The sequence below is a fragment of the Pelodiscus sinensis genome, chromosome 1, assembly GCF_049634645.1.
Source record: "Pelodiscus sinensis isolate JC-2024 chromosome 1, ASM4963464v1, whole genome shotgun sequence".
In the NCBI taxonomy this organism is placed as follows: Eukaryota; Metazoa; Chordata; order Testudines; family Trionychidae; genus Pelodiscus; species Pelodiscus sinensis.
Genome location: NC_134711.1, coordinates 9,771,588 through 9,786,789, shown reverse-complemented (window position 1 = coordinate 9,786,789; position 15,202 = coordinate 9,771,588). Strand labels below are relative to the sequence as shown.

Genomic DNA, 15,202 nt, shown 5'->3' with positions numbered 1-15,202 from the left:
TAATAAGTAAGCAGCTAAATTCCCCTCAAGCTGGCAGGGGTTTTCCATTTAGATAAGCCCAGTAGCTACCACATACTATGACTTCTCAGTATAAAATCACATGGGTGCCGTTGTTGCATTGCAAAACTAGTCCAAATGCTAACCATTTTACTGGGGACTACAGTTCTAAATTATTCAATTTTATAAAGTTGATACTGTTACGTTATTCAACCTCAATGTGTATCCCTTTGATCACACATAATCCTCTCCTGGCATCACCTTCCAGGTCTTCTTATACCACGCCTCCTCCTCACATGCCAGACTACTTTATAAATATGTATGCACCTTCCTTGGAATTTGTACTGCACCCATTATTAGGACATTTGAGCACTCAGTAGGTACACACTGATAAAAATACTGTGTGGAAAACAATATCTGCACAGTGCCAGAAAATAGTCAATCTTTGGGTATATTAGTGAAAGGAAGAAAACTTTGTTTAGCTATGTAAAAGAATCAACATTGATATTCGTTATTTGCCATTCTGTTTTCAGAATGTTAGCAGCATGTGTGTCAAGTACATATGTGTCTCTTCTTCTCAAATGTGTGATTTGCTTCTGGTGGGATTCCTCTGCCTGACCTGTTTCCCCACTCAGGAGAGTATACAACAGAATCTTATGTTTATATAGCTGTTTTTATCTCAAATGTTCTTTAAATCCAGGACAAATGTTATTCTGGGAAGTGCATGGATTATTTGCTTTAAGTCAGAAAAACTAGTTGCACTCATTCAATGGACAGATTGTGACCCCCAACTAAGAGTCACGTCAGTCATTACTGAAATGTAGCTTTCTTGGTAGGAGGATGCAGCAAGCTGTTTAACTGCACACAACAATACCAAAGAGGGTTTTTTGTTTTGTTTTTTTACAAAATACTGTATGAATTTGAAACTGGCCTGGATATTTTGGCAGGCAGAACTTCTTAAATTGGAATTTAGCCAGGAAGGTTAACATATTACTCCAGAAAAATATGTCATGGCGACATTAGTAACCACAAGAGGTAAGAACTTAGCGGTTTCATTTCATTTAAAAGATGTCAGTCAACAGCATACCTTGCTTCTCACAGAGAAGAGTACTACGCACTAATCAGCACGACTTCCTGCAGCACTGGAATTGTTCCATGCATGTCTTCTGTCCAAGAATTGCCCTTGTCAGATCCTGCTTAGCTCCTGATCTGACAAGATTTTGGCCTCCGGTGGAACCGCTACAGAGCACAGGCACATCTAGAGAAGGCCACCAAAGTAAAAGCTAAACTGATAAAATACCGCAGTTAAAGTTTATTTGCACTGATCAGGAATTTGGTTTAAATTTAGGAGAGATGGGTTTAGGCCAAATTTCTATTTACATTATTTTTACACTGCACAATGGAGGCATTTCAACGGTTTTGTTTTGAACAGAATGGTGACAACCAGTTTTTAGGCGACACAGCAGTTAGGATAGTAAAGTACTCTGTTCAGTTACAATATGGTCATATCCCCCAGCTCTTCCTCAGTTTAATTAAGACTTTTCTATGTCAGCAATTCTTGGCCATGCCTTACCCTGCCCCTTCCACCTAACCTATAAATAAGAATAGTGGTTAATGCTTATAGCAAGGGAGGATAGTTCATCTAACTGTTATTTTAATGTCCCTTTTAAGGGAAGTTACTTGCTCAGGGCTTTATTTAGGCTTTTTGAAGGGGTGTATGCAGTGGTATGGATGTGTATGGAGGGTTCTCTCTTTAAATAGGAGAAAAAGTAGAATTTTACTAAGTTTTTGGAGACATACAGAGATTCATCCTGAATCACTGTGACTCAAATACTTTCAAGAAATTAATCAGTAAAATAATTAGATAAGATTTCTTTGCGCCTGCTAAGAAAAGGACTCCGAACACCTCCTTAAATATTTAGTTTGCATGCACTTGTATTTTAATTTTTTCCTAGCAATCACCTACATTTCAAATGAGGGGCTAGAGAATTAACCCATTGTGCATAGGTACTGCCTGTGTTTGGAGTCAGCATGAGCTGCGTTATCTACCACAGAGGCTGCAATTTCTAGGTACAGCTAAGCAAGTTAAGAATTGCATGGTAGCAAGACAGTGGCAGAATTTCAACTTTAAATTTGAAATGCCTTCATTTGTCAGTCTCAATGAAATTTAACATAACTGTATGAAAGGCTCTTGAAGATATTAAACCTGCAATTTTCAAAGAAGCCAAAAGGGGTCAGGTGTCCTAATCCTTATGGGAGTTAGATGTCTTACTCTCTTAGGCTCCCTTGAAAATCCCAGTAAAAGTACATTAAACAGAATGATAGCAGGTGCTCCTTACAGATCCCCATTTATATCTTCTTATAAAACTACACTTTTAATCTGTTATGTGCTACTGTAAATACATAGTTTATATATGTATACCCATACAAAAGAGAGAAAAGGACGAGCAAAGCAATTTTAAAAAAGCATAGTGATTATGTAAGATAGTGCTTTGAACACGTAAAGAATTAAGTAGTATAATTAAAACTATGAATTTTTACCAGTTCTCAAATCTGCAAATTCTCAAGAAACAAATCAAATCTAGTAAAAAAATCACCTTCAATAGGTCTGTGGCTTTAAAATAGTTGAAACAGAAATAAAATCTCTTTAATGAATGCTTTAAAGTTTGTCATGTAAAACCAAGTGTATCCTTGTTTCATATTCAATTTGCAATAGGATATCCCAGCAACTGAGCTATGAGAGCTTTTTTGGCTGGTCACTAGCCGCCTGCTGAGATGGGCTCCATACATAGGTAACATTCTACTGCAGACCAAATGCTCAGAGCTGCATCTTACACGCCTTTAAAGTTAATCTGAACACACTGGACTCAAGAGGAAATGAAAAGTGAGTTTCTCTCCCTTCCTACGGCACCGGGACTTCCTGAGTTTTACTGATTGGTCAAGAACTATTATTTCCTCTATGCTATTCCCAATTGTGTCTGTCAGACATAATCAGTGTTGCACACAACCAAGTAAAAAAAAGTGTTAATGTTTAAATATGCCAGGAGCATATTAATTACGTCAAATAAAACCTTGAAAAATGAACCCATTTTAAGATAAAATAGCTATAGAAACAAGAAAGTATATGGCTTTATATATTTAAAATAGATTATGTGGCACTTCCACTAAATAACACTTCTCAGGCACACACACACACACACACACACACACACACACACACACACACACACACACACACACACACACACACACACACACACACACACACACACACACACACACACACACCAGTGCCATTCCCCCATCTACAGATACTTTTATAATATTTGAAGAACAGCACCTTTCATCCCTGTGATATGAATATACAGCTATTCCTCCATCCACTGCTGAAATAAGGTCCCTCTAGAAAGGAACAGCAGCAGCCATTTACCACCACAGTATTTAAGAGGGAAAGAGCAAACAACCTTCCTTTTTCTTGGAAACTTATGTGAAGTGTAACAAGCTGTAATTTGCACAGGACACTGGAGCTACAATGACTCTCATATTAGCCATCACAGGACCATTAAAAAAAAAGTGGTTAAACTTGGCTTATCTTCCCATCCAAAAAAACACTTAATGGTCTCTTCACTTAAAAAATGTGAGATCAGTTTGATTCTAAGAGAAAGATCTGTAACTTACTGCCACACCAACTGGAAGCCCTGTGTTTCTCAGTCTTGGTTTAAGTATCAACCATGCCTAACCTGCTTAGGTCTGATATCACATTGCAAATTGATAGATCGAAAGTTATGGAAGTTATATCTACAGTTATGGAAAAGTCAAATTATTTGAGCCTTTAATCAAAATATAGATATAAATGTGATTAAATCAGGCAACCGTCTTAAGTGATAAACATATAACCTTATTCAGAAGAAACGAACCTATTCAGATATTTATTTTCAGATATCAGAAACCTATAAACGTGCCCAACCTCAAAATCTATAAAAATGAACAATTCATAAACAATACTGAACTGTAAATTTTGATGTGAACTTCTGTCATCCAAAATCTCCCATTACCTGAAACAGGGCCACGTCTCCCACAGCCTATTAATCTGAAAATTTCCTCTTATCCAATTGAATCTATGACACCTCTCTCATACTACATTGAGATAATTAAGGAGAAATTGTCTATACATTAGACTTAGTTAATCAGTTCTGATTTATCTAGCACACTAAAATTCTCTATATTTGCACGAAGGTGAAAACTGGAAGGTTGACTCCAATGTGACAACATGACGAGGATGCTGAAATTATAGCCAAACTAGCAAATTACACTATAACACATCTTATCTGTGTTAGGTCAGAAATTAAAATATTGGTAGTCAGTATTTGCCACTGATTTGTTTGCAGAGACATGTGATAAGTAATTTAACCACTTTAGCCTTGTCTATGCTGGAAAAAAAATGAGGTCTAGAATTCACTACTCATGTAGCACCAATGAAAGCTAAGAATTAGATATAGATCATGACTGGACAACATGATGATATGAACATTTAAGCCCATTAGAAATCTGTCCACACTCCAACTATTTGTTAGAGTTCTCATGCAAATAGCACAGCCATTGCTGCAGCCACATATTTCATGCAGCAAGGGAACCTGAGCCCTAAGCTTCTCAAAATCGAATATATCCACTGTCCCACAAAAAGAGGGTAATCCTTCAGCATGTAAAAAAAGATTAAAATGTATGGATTGGTAAAAGTATGGAAAACAATTCTCTTATTAGTAGATCCAGAGTTAGGTTTGTGTTATGTGGGCAGCTTTTAAAAGGACAATAATGATAATGGTGAAGTCTTTTAGTATTACATTAATACATAAGTCCTGAAAAAGAGTAAGAGTTAAAAAGAGAGAGAGAGAGAGAGAGTAAAATCTGCCAGTCTCTGTTCAGAAACAACCAGGCTACAGCTAGCTGCATGAAATCATTATTTAACAAAGTAGAGGTATTTTTCTCAAAAGTGGCTACAAATCTGTAGTTTAGCAGCAATTCCTAACCTTTTAACCAATGGCTAAAAAATCAGCTACATTTTCAGAAAATTAAATATTTTGGGAGGTCCACAGGGAGAAAAAGGGAGAGAAAACTGAGAGTATTAGGAGGTAAAGAAAAAAGTCCAGCATGCTGCAATGACTGAAATATAATGAAGTTACAAGGTCAGTCCCTAAAATAGGTTAATTGCACCTTTCACTTATCCTGTTTGAAACTGTGGCTAGATTTTCAATTTTTTCCCCCCTGGAGTCACCAAAAATATTCTGTGCAGGATGCAGAAAAAAGTCTGAGAAGCTTGGGAACAGTAATGTACAACTACCAGACAATAACCTAATTTGAAACGTATGCTTTCTAAGCCACAAAGGTGTCGGATGCTCCAGATGAAATAAAATCCTCAAGTACAGCAGCAGCACATGGTGTAGGATACAACAGAGGCTCTAAACAAAGTCACTCATTGTCAGCAAAAGGAAAAACTGATCCTATATGATAAGTCAAAGCAAGTGACAAAAGTGTTACCGAAAAAGAACCTCAAAATTAGAATTATGGCAGTATTCTTTGTTTAAACTATGCAAGACAATGGGAGCCTTTTATTGTGAAGTCTTATTTTCTCCCCAAAGAATAATTCCATTATAGCCAAAATTGCAAATGTATACATCACAATGCACTGAAACAAATTTAGGACTTTCATACCAATTCAATGTCAATTAATTCACAGTAGGAAGGTGGCATGACACGTGAATCATTGCTTTTACAGTATATGCTATTTTAATTTTGAATCCCCAAGAAATGTTAAGTTGTAAGTTATTAAATAGGTCTGGAAAAACATTGTTTGAGAGAAAAAAATCTTCTACACACAAGATTTAAAGCAAAATGCAGGACAATGTAGCACTTTAAAGACTAACAAGATGGTTTATTAGACGATGAGCTTTCATGGGCCAGACCCACTTCTTCAGATCAAAAACAAATCTAAAAAAGATTTAAAGGGCACTGTCAACTTAAAAAACCCTCACATTTCTGTCTGAAAACTGTTTATTTGCAAGTAATACATAATACTATTGTAAGCGTGCATCTACACTGTACCCATAGGTCAAATTAGGATACGCAATTGAGCTATACAAATTGCGTATCTTATTTCGATCTAATCTCGAAATAAAGCACTATTCCGAAATGTCACTTAGCCCTCATGGAATGAGGGTTACAGGGATGCTGGAATAGCGTGCCTATCATTTCAAAATCTATTTTGAAATAAAGGATGTGTTTAAAGACGTAGAATAGTTATTTAGGGATACTTCTGGTATCCCGAAATAGCGCCACAGTGTAGACGTAGCTTAACAGTAAAAACAAAGTATTTTCTCTATTTTTTACTTTACTTTGGCAATTTCTGTATGCCTAGTTTCATTATCTATTCTATAGAGCTAGTATTCTATTTTGTTTGCACAGGTCTTTTACAACAGATTTTTTTAAATTAATAATCCCATTTTTATAACAGAAGTTGGCAGAAAAATTCAGATGCAGTCAAGAGGCTGAAATTAGTTGAGTTTTTTAAAACTGATCTGAAGTTGGATTTTTCCATCATTCTAAGTATTTTCTGACATTGTACTTCAGTTTTACCTAATTTATTTGCTGAAGAAAAGAATATGAGCAACATTTTTGAAAATCCCAAGTACAGATTAAGATGTTTTCAGATCTGTCTATACCATTCATAGAGCCCACATGCCCTTGCAAATGCACCTCAATTTTGGCTCCCATAATCCTCATGATAAGTCCCTACCAAATACACAGGCATGTAAGACACACATCATGGACCATGAAATCTTGTCTTTCCCCGTAAAATCTGATCTTTTGTGGGCTTTTATCCTATAGTATAGGAATTTCACAGGGAAACCAGAAAATGAAAATGAAACTGGGGTCCTAAGCCAAAAGAGAGTTGCGGGCAGGTTACAAGGTTATTTTAAAGGGGTTATGTTATTGCCTCCCTTACTTCTGGGCTGCATTCAAAGCTGAGCGGCCAGAGAGCAGCAGCTGTTAATTGGGCATTTAAGTCTGAAGGCAGTGCCCTGACAGCAGCAGTGCAGATGTGAGGGTGGCAATACCATACCATGACACCCTTACTTCTGCACTGCTACTAGCAGCAGCCCAGCCTTCATGGCTGGGCTCCTGGCCAGCAGCTGCCACTCTGCAGCTCCCCAACTCTGAAGGTAGAGATGCCAGCAGCAGTACAGAAATAAGGGTAGCAGTAGCGATATAAGCGATTAGTTGAGTGACTACTCGATTACTTGCTTCCCCCGCCCCCTCTGTATCAGAGGCAGCAAGGGAGCGGGGGGGGGGGGGGGGCGGGCAGGAGCTGGTGCTGGGAGCCAGCTTTTAAGACAGCTCCCTGCAGCAGTCTCCATGGTGCAGGGGAGGGCAGAGCCACAGGATCCCAGGGGTGGCACAAGCTGGGACTGTTCAGGGCCCCAGCTCACGCCCCCCCCCCCCCAGGAGCTACTGTGGAGTAACCCACCACAGGGTTAGTTCCCGGGGGCAGCACAAGCCAGGACTGAACAGTCCCATCTTGCACCGCTCCTGGGATGCTGCGACTCCACAGTGGGAGAGCTTTCCCCCTTATCAACTAATCAAGTAGTTGATGGAAAATCCATCAATTACTCAATTAGTCAATTAGGGATGTTAACTACTCGATTAGTCAACTAAGCAATAATTAACTACTCAATTAGTCAATTAACCAGTAGTTAACATCCCTCGGTAGCAGTTCTGCATACTCCCCCTCCAACAATAATATTGCGACACTCCCATAGTTCCTTTTTGGGTCAAGATCACTTCCTTTACAACAGCATGAAATTTCAGATATAAACAGCTGAAATCATGAAATTTACAATTTTTAAAATCCTATGACCATGAAACTGGACCGTGAATTCTGTAGGGCACTACTCATTACAGAGAAGCAGAGGCAGATTTTCAAAGGCAAAACTGCAGTTCAGCATGTAACTTCCATTGATTTTCAGTGGGAGTTATTTAACTGCTAGGTTTGCCTTTGAAAATCCTTCTCATTCAAGTCTACAGAGCACAACCATGTTATCGGGTTTGTGCTATGGGTGAAGTTTTCCTGAAGTACCCACTAAACTGAATTTTTGCCTGTGATGCTTACAAAATAGATCTTACGATGAAAATCTATTCGACTTCAATCTACATTTCTGGTCTCTTTTAATCTTCCTTTTTTTCCTTGCATTATTTCCACTGGAGCCATGTTTTGGATTGACATATATATAGTTATAATTATGAAGACAACTTCATTATGCCAGAGGGGAGTTATTTTTCTGGTTGCCTAATGGCAAGAATTAAACCAGACATTTTCTGTACTTTTTTGTTGCCATCTCATATTCTCTTTTTCCTTTTAAACCTGCCTCTCCTATTGGCTCTTTCCCAATGGCTTTCCTCTGTCTGCTTCTCAAGCTTGGCTGCCTTTCTCATTTTGTCTGTTTCTCCTGTTGCTTCTTCCTTGCTAGATTGATGCATACATGGAGACTCATTCGCACAAAAGCAATCAGCGTCTGACACTTAGCAGAGTGCATAGACTGCTAAAGCAACTTGACACAGAGCTTGCAATACGCAGCAACCAGGCATGGCTAGTAGCCAGGAGCAAAGTGTTCCAAGTTGATCCTCTACCAGTGCCCACTATGCTTCAAATTGGTTGATTACACAGTACCTGTTTGTTGATATGTAATAGTGTTCTGCATAGACTAGTATACTGGAATAGCTCTGCTGAAAATTTCATTGCTGCTTTTAAAGCACCAGTGCAGTTTACTGTGGGGGTATATAATGAAGCTGTACTCCATAGGATTAAATGGCAGGGAGTGGAAGAGAGCAGAAAGGCTACAAACAAAGTAAGGACAATGTCATTTGATAAACTAGGTTTCTCTGTCAAAGTCAATATCCAGATATTCCTTCTTAGGCATCTAGAAATCCTACCACACGCTGTTTAAAAAGTCACTGGCTTTGTTTAACCCTTGAGGAAATGAGATTGAAATTACACAGGTTTGAGATCCAAGACTTGCTATATTCAGTTCTGGATTCGAGGGGGGGAAAAAAAGCAATGCTAGAATAAGAGTCTAGTGACAGTTTCAAAATCTGATATATCAAATCCCTGTAGGTAGACACTAATGCTTTATAGCATTGTGAAGCTTAATGCTTTATACAATTACATTCCTAGTATTAGTAGCCCATGATATTATCAGACCTGAAAATCATGTTATTTTGATTACCATCTTGGTTTTCCATACCTCTCTTCAATGCCAATGTGATTTTAGCAGCTAATATCTAGCAAACTACAGATAGTTTAATAAGTTATATAATTTGACAGTTGGGTTTCCATGCTTTCAGGTACAATGAGCACTGGTTTCTGGTGATTATTAGGGTCTAATAACATCAAAATGGCCATACTGGGTCAGACCAAAGGTCCATCTAGTCCAGAATACTGTCTTACAACAGTGGACAATGCCATGTGCCCCAGAGGAAGTCAACACAACAGGTCATCAAGTGATCTGTCACCCATTTCCAGCCTCTGCCAAACAGAGGCTAGGAATACCATTTCTACCTAATAAGTAACGATGGACCTATTCTTCATGGATTTACCTAGTTCTCTTTTAAACCCTGTTAGAGTCTTGGTCTTAACAACATTCTCTGGCAAAGAGTTCCACAGGTTGACTGTGAGTTGCGGGAAGAAAAACTTCCTTTGTTTCTTTTAAACTTGCTACCTATTAATTTCATTTGGTGACCCCTAGTTCTTATGTAATGGAAACAAGTAAATAACTTTTCCTTATTCACTTTCTCCATACCTGTCATTATTTTATAGAGTTCCCCCCTTAGTTTCCTCTCTTCTAAGTTGAAAAGTCTTTTTAATCTTTCTTCATATGGCACCCATTCCAAACCCCTAATCATTTTATTGACCTTTTCTGAACTTTTTCCAATGCCAAGATATCTTTTTTGAGATGAGTCAACCACATCTGTACGCAGTATCAAAGATGTGGGCATACCATGGATTTTTACAAAAGTAATAAGATATTCTCTATCACTTTTTAAATTATTCCTAACATTGTTTCCTTTTTTGACTGCTGCTGCACATTGAGTGGATGTTTGCAGAAAGCTATGACTCCAAGATCTCTCGAGTGGTAATACCTCATTTAGTCCTCCTCATTCTGTATGTATAGTTGGGATTATTTTTTCCAATGGGCATTACTTTGCACTTATCAGCATTAAAATTAATTTGCCATTTTGTTGCCCAATCATCTAGTTTTGAGAGGTCCTTTTGACGCTCTTCAGTCTGCTTTGGTCTTAAGTATCTTGAGCAGTTTATTTTTGCTACCTCACTGTTTATCGCTTTCTCCAGATCATTTATAAATATGTTGAGCAGGGGTGGTCCCAGTATGGATCTCTGGGGAACACCACTAGTTACCTCTCTCTATTCTGAAAACTGGACATTTATTCCTACCTTTTGTTTCCTGTCTTTTAACAAGTTATATCAATTCATGAAACGACCTTCCCTCTTATCCCATGACAACTTACTTAAGAGTCTTTACTTAATATCACATCAGCACTAACACAGAAGAAAAGCAAGACTGTCATAAGAATGACATTTTTAAGTTCTGAACTGTCAAGGCAAGATACATCAGATAAAGTTACTAATAATTAGGACAAAATTGTGCCCAGAACTGGTTCTGGATCAGTGATTAAAAACATGAAGCTAGCTCTTGAATATGCTACTGAACCCCCACTACTAATTACATTTGTTTTAAAATAATCTCTAATGGCAGAGCCTGAAAAACAAGAGGCAGAGGCTACAGAAACTTTCCAAAACAAAAGCTAAGCTCTCTCTCTCTCTAGGGGAACTATGAAGTAACATGGGGCGTATCTAGACTACGCGGAACGGTTGAAAAAGGATATGCAAATCCCATGGGAATTTGCATATCTTCTTCCGCTCGCACTTTCGAAAAGCTGCTCTTTCTCAAAAAAGGAGGTTTATGCAGCTTTTCGACAAAGGGGGCGGTTTGCCAAAAAAGCCGCATCTTAATTACTTTCATTTTCGAAAGCAGAGCTTTCGAAAATGCGATTGGAAGAAGATATGCAATCTTCTTTCAATTGTTCCCTGTAGTCTAGATGAGCCCCATGGAGACTGCAACTGTGCCCAAAGGGCAGAACTGCAAACATCTTCCTCTCATGCCTCTTTGGAGCAATAGGCCTCCCAGAAAGGAACAAATGAATGGGTGACCACAACGGTTGCATGGTCATTAAAGAACTAAGATATCCTGAAAAATCTGATGTGAGTATAATAGAACATTAAAAACTGATGCACACTTAAGAGTATACCAAGTACCTATTTTACTCTCTCTCATCCCAGTGTAAAAGCTGTGCACAGAGTATGTGCCTTAATAACCTGAGGGAATTAGGAGAGAGAAGACAAAATGAATAGTTATCATCAGGGCTTGACGAACGGCGGCGAAAGCCACTCGCCAGCCCCACACTGCTCATGCACAACAACCGTATTGCACTTGCCACAAACAAACAGGGCGCCCGGCTGAAATCTACTCGCCCCGGGCGAGCAGATTCAATGCTTTGTCGAGCCCTGGTTATCGTTTTTAAAGGAATACATATTGTATGTCAATCACATAAATTTAGAACTGGGTTCTAAGTGGCTAAGAGACAGGGTTACTTAACGCACATGTAGAATCAGTATTTGGGACAGGAGTATTTTTTTTAATTTTGAGGAACTACACTGTAGTGACCAACACAACTGGGGTCTGCCCTGAAGGTGCTATCATAATACAAATATTAATTTATTACTATTCCCTTTGGTTGTGTATCTAGATTTTTTAAATTACCTAGTATCTATATGATTACTTTAACTGAAACATCAGCTTCACTGAAATTGGTTGATACTATAGCAAAAGAGTATGTTTTTCTAATTAAAGTGAGAGAAATAAAGCATGACCATCGTGTTTTGCAACCAATTTATTTTTTTCTTAAAAAAAAATAATCTATTTTACAAGTTCACCATGACATTACAGTGACAACAGCACTAAAACAACTCAGTAAAAACAAAAGGGGGAATAACTAAAAATAGGCAGAATGTGAACATCATGACACACTGGCATAAAATTTCCCTGAAGTTTCAGTTGTAAAAACACTACTAAAACCCCAACATCAAACATAGTAATGATGAATCAGATGTATTATAGAAATCTTTATTTATACACAAATCCATATAATTTATACACTTGACATACATGCCAAGTCTTCTAGTCTAGTTAATGAAATATGGCACTCTAGACTTAATATGAGCAGCCACATTCTCCTTTCAGTTATAATACTTACGAGGAGAATTTGTCCTAAAGTACTAACCTCAAAGCTAATGCTAATAGCCAAGATAGGTCATGAAAAACAAGGTGCCTTTTCGCTGCTCAGAACATTAATATTAAGCAGAGCCATAAAGAGTGCATATTCTAAATTCAGCATTTGGATCATATGTGTATAGAACAGTATAAAATTTTGTCTTAATGGCTTTTGGTAATAAGACTGACAAAATAGTTAAGTAATCAGCCAATGTAGCTGAACAGACTACATTCCTTGAACATCCAACACTGATTCTAAAGAAAGTGGCAATAAGTATTTGCAGGCCCAGAAAACAATTGCAACTTGAATTTTAAGAAGTGGGCTAGCAACACCTACTGGTCATGGTGCATATTAAACACAGGTTTTGATGCAAATGTTCTCTAAAAAGTGAACATGAAAAATCCAAAGTTTGTATTATGGAAATGACTAATTACAATTACATAATACTTAGTGTCACTGTTAATATCTGAATATCCATAAAAATAATTTAATCATAACATGAATGAACTTTGCTCAGCCTTACTATCAAACTAAACATAAACTTACAGTTTTCAAGTACTGCCTTAAAATAAGTAATATTCAAGTTTCATATGATCTACAGTAAGTGTGCACATCACCTCACTTCATTGTGTACCGCTGTATCTATCACTACATAAAGTCACTCAACACATTGAACTATTAAATTTAACTATTAACACAGGCAGAAGTTTTACATTTCCATAAAATCAGCTGACAATACAGTCAACTGCTGTATCATGTGATTCTTTAGAGACTGTTTGAGGGAGAGTTCTATAGCATTTCTGGGAGGAAATTACCTCCAAACTTTTGTTAATAAAATAAAACCAGATGTTGAGAACCCATCCTCCTGATCCATTTTACATACCCCAAAAATACTGATCTGAAAATATTTATGAACTTTTAACATATACATAATCCCGAATTCAAAATTTACTATATTAGAAAAATGCCCTAAACTATATGTAAGCATGATACAGCAACTATAGCAGAGTTATGTTCAATGCAATACTTGTTTAAATTTGTATAAAGTCCTTTATTTATTTAAAAAAACCTGTGTTTGTAGTCCCTTTGATACACTAGCCTTGGGCATTAGAAGTTTTCCTGGTTCCTGTCCAACTCGGGAAATAGTATCTTCTTGCTTCAGGTGTTAAAAGGATTCCTACAATATTTATAAGGACTGTTCTAATCTAACTCCTGGATCTAACTTGCAAGAGAAAAAAATGTAAAAATTACTTACAAAGAAAAGCACAATTGCCTCCATATAAATATCTGGTCTCATTTTGTATTTAGCTATCATGCCATACTGAGTTAGTATATATACAAAAAGATGAGACGAATATTACAGATATTGTGCTACAGTTACATTGAGTTCTCTCTTGGACTTGATCTCTACTATATTTTAAAGCCAACATTTACAAAAGTAGCTAGTGATTTTGGATACCAAATTTGAAACCCCTTAAAGTTGCCTAATTATAACAGAGTAAATGTGCAGAACCATATGGGGGGGGGGGGGGGCGGGAATCAGTCCCTTTAAGGGGTCTCAAGTTGAACCATAAATTGAGATATACAAAAATTGCTGTTTTTAAGACATCATAATTGATATAATTGTAGTATTTCCTTAAAATTATGTTTTAGGTGCCCTATGGTTACCTCTTGCTTTGTATTCTTATGGTGTCTTTGAAGAATTAATTTAAAAATGTTTTAAAAACCAAACCTTTTATCAAGCCTCCCAATGAAAAGATTTTAATCTTTCATCTTTGAACAATATTTTTGCCACTATTTACATTTTATTTTGGTTATGTTAAGTAAAAACATATTAAAATATTTCTTTGTCGGTAGTTAAAAACCTCAGTCTTTTAAACAGTGAGGGTGCGTCTAGACTGGCAAGATTTTGCGCTAAAGCAAGTGCTTTTGCGCAAAAACTTGCCAGCTGTCTACACTGGCTGCTTGAATTTGCACAAGACCACTGACTTTGTAATGTACAAAATCAGTGCTTCTTGTGCATATACTTTCACGCTCCCGCTCGGGGAAAAGCCCTCTTGCGCAAGAATACTTGCGCAACAGGGCCAGTGTAGACAGGGAAGAACTGTTTTGCGCAAAAAAGCCCCGATGGCTAAAATGGCGATTGGGGCTTTCTTGCGCAAAATTTGTGTCTAGACTGGCCACGGAAGCTTTTGCGCAAAAGCACTTTTTGCGGAAAAGCATCCATGCCAATCTAGACGTGCTTTTGCGGAAATACTTTTAATGGAAAAACTTTTCCATTAAAAGTATTTCCGCAAAATCATGCCAGTCTAGACAGCCTGAAACTAAATGTGAAGGCTGCATATCTGGAAAAAAAAATTTCAGGGCATTGTTCTGATTTCAGAAAATTGTTTCTTGCAGTCATTTTGAATATTTTAAGATAATTTAATTGTAGCACATTATGGTTAAATCTATATATCTGTACATGGTATAAAAGGCAGAAAATATTCAAATAATTAAATTAGTTTAATTATTATTTGTACTGCTGTAGGGCTTAGGAGCCTCTTTCATTAACCTGGACCCTGTTGTGGTAGTCACTATAAATATCAATAATAGAAAAACAACTGTGGACATCATTTGTGGCAGAACAGCAACAAGATCTATTTTGTGTTGTCAATAAGGGGAAATGATTTTTTGGTTCATTTTGATATTGTAAGGGGTTTCTGCCTACATTTCAACATTTAGCATCTTGAGCCCAAGTTCTTAAGTGAGGTTTTTGTATGATACACATTCTATTGAACATTATTTACTTCTGAAGTAGTAA

General features: G+C 37.3%; 1 protein-coding gene across 1 annotated transcript in view; it reads right to left on the bottom strand.

The window, feature by feature from the left end:
* TAF3 (TATA-box binding protein associated factor 3) overlaps positions 1 to 15,202 on the bottom strand; it is a 150,608-nt gene that overhangs the window by 122,084 nt on the left and 13,322 nt on the right. The window lies entirely within an intron of this gene.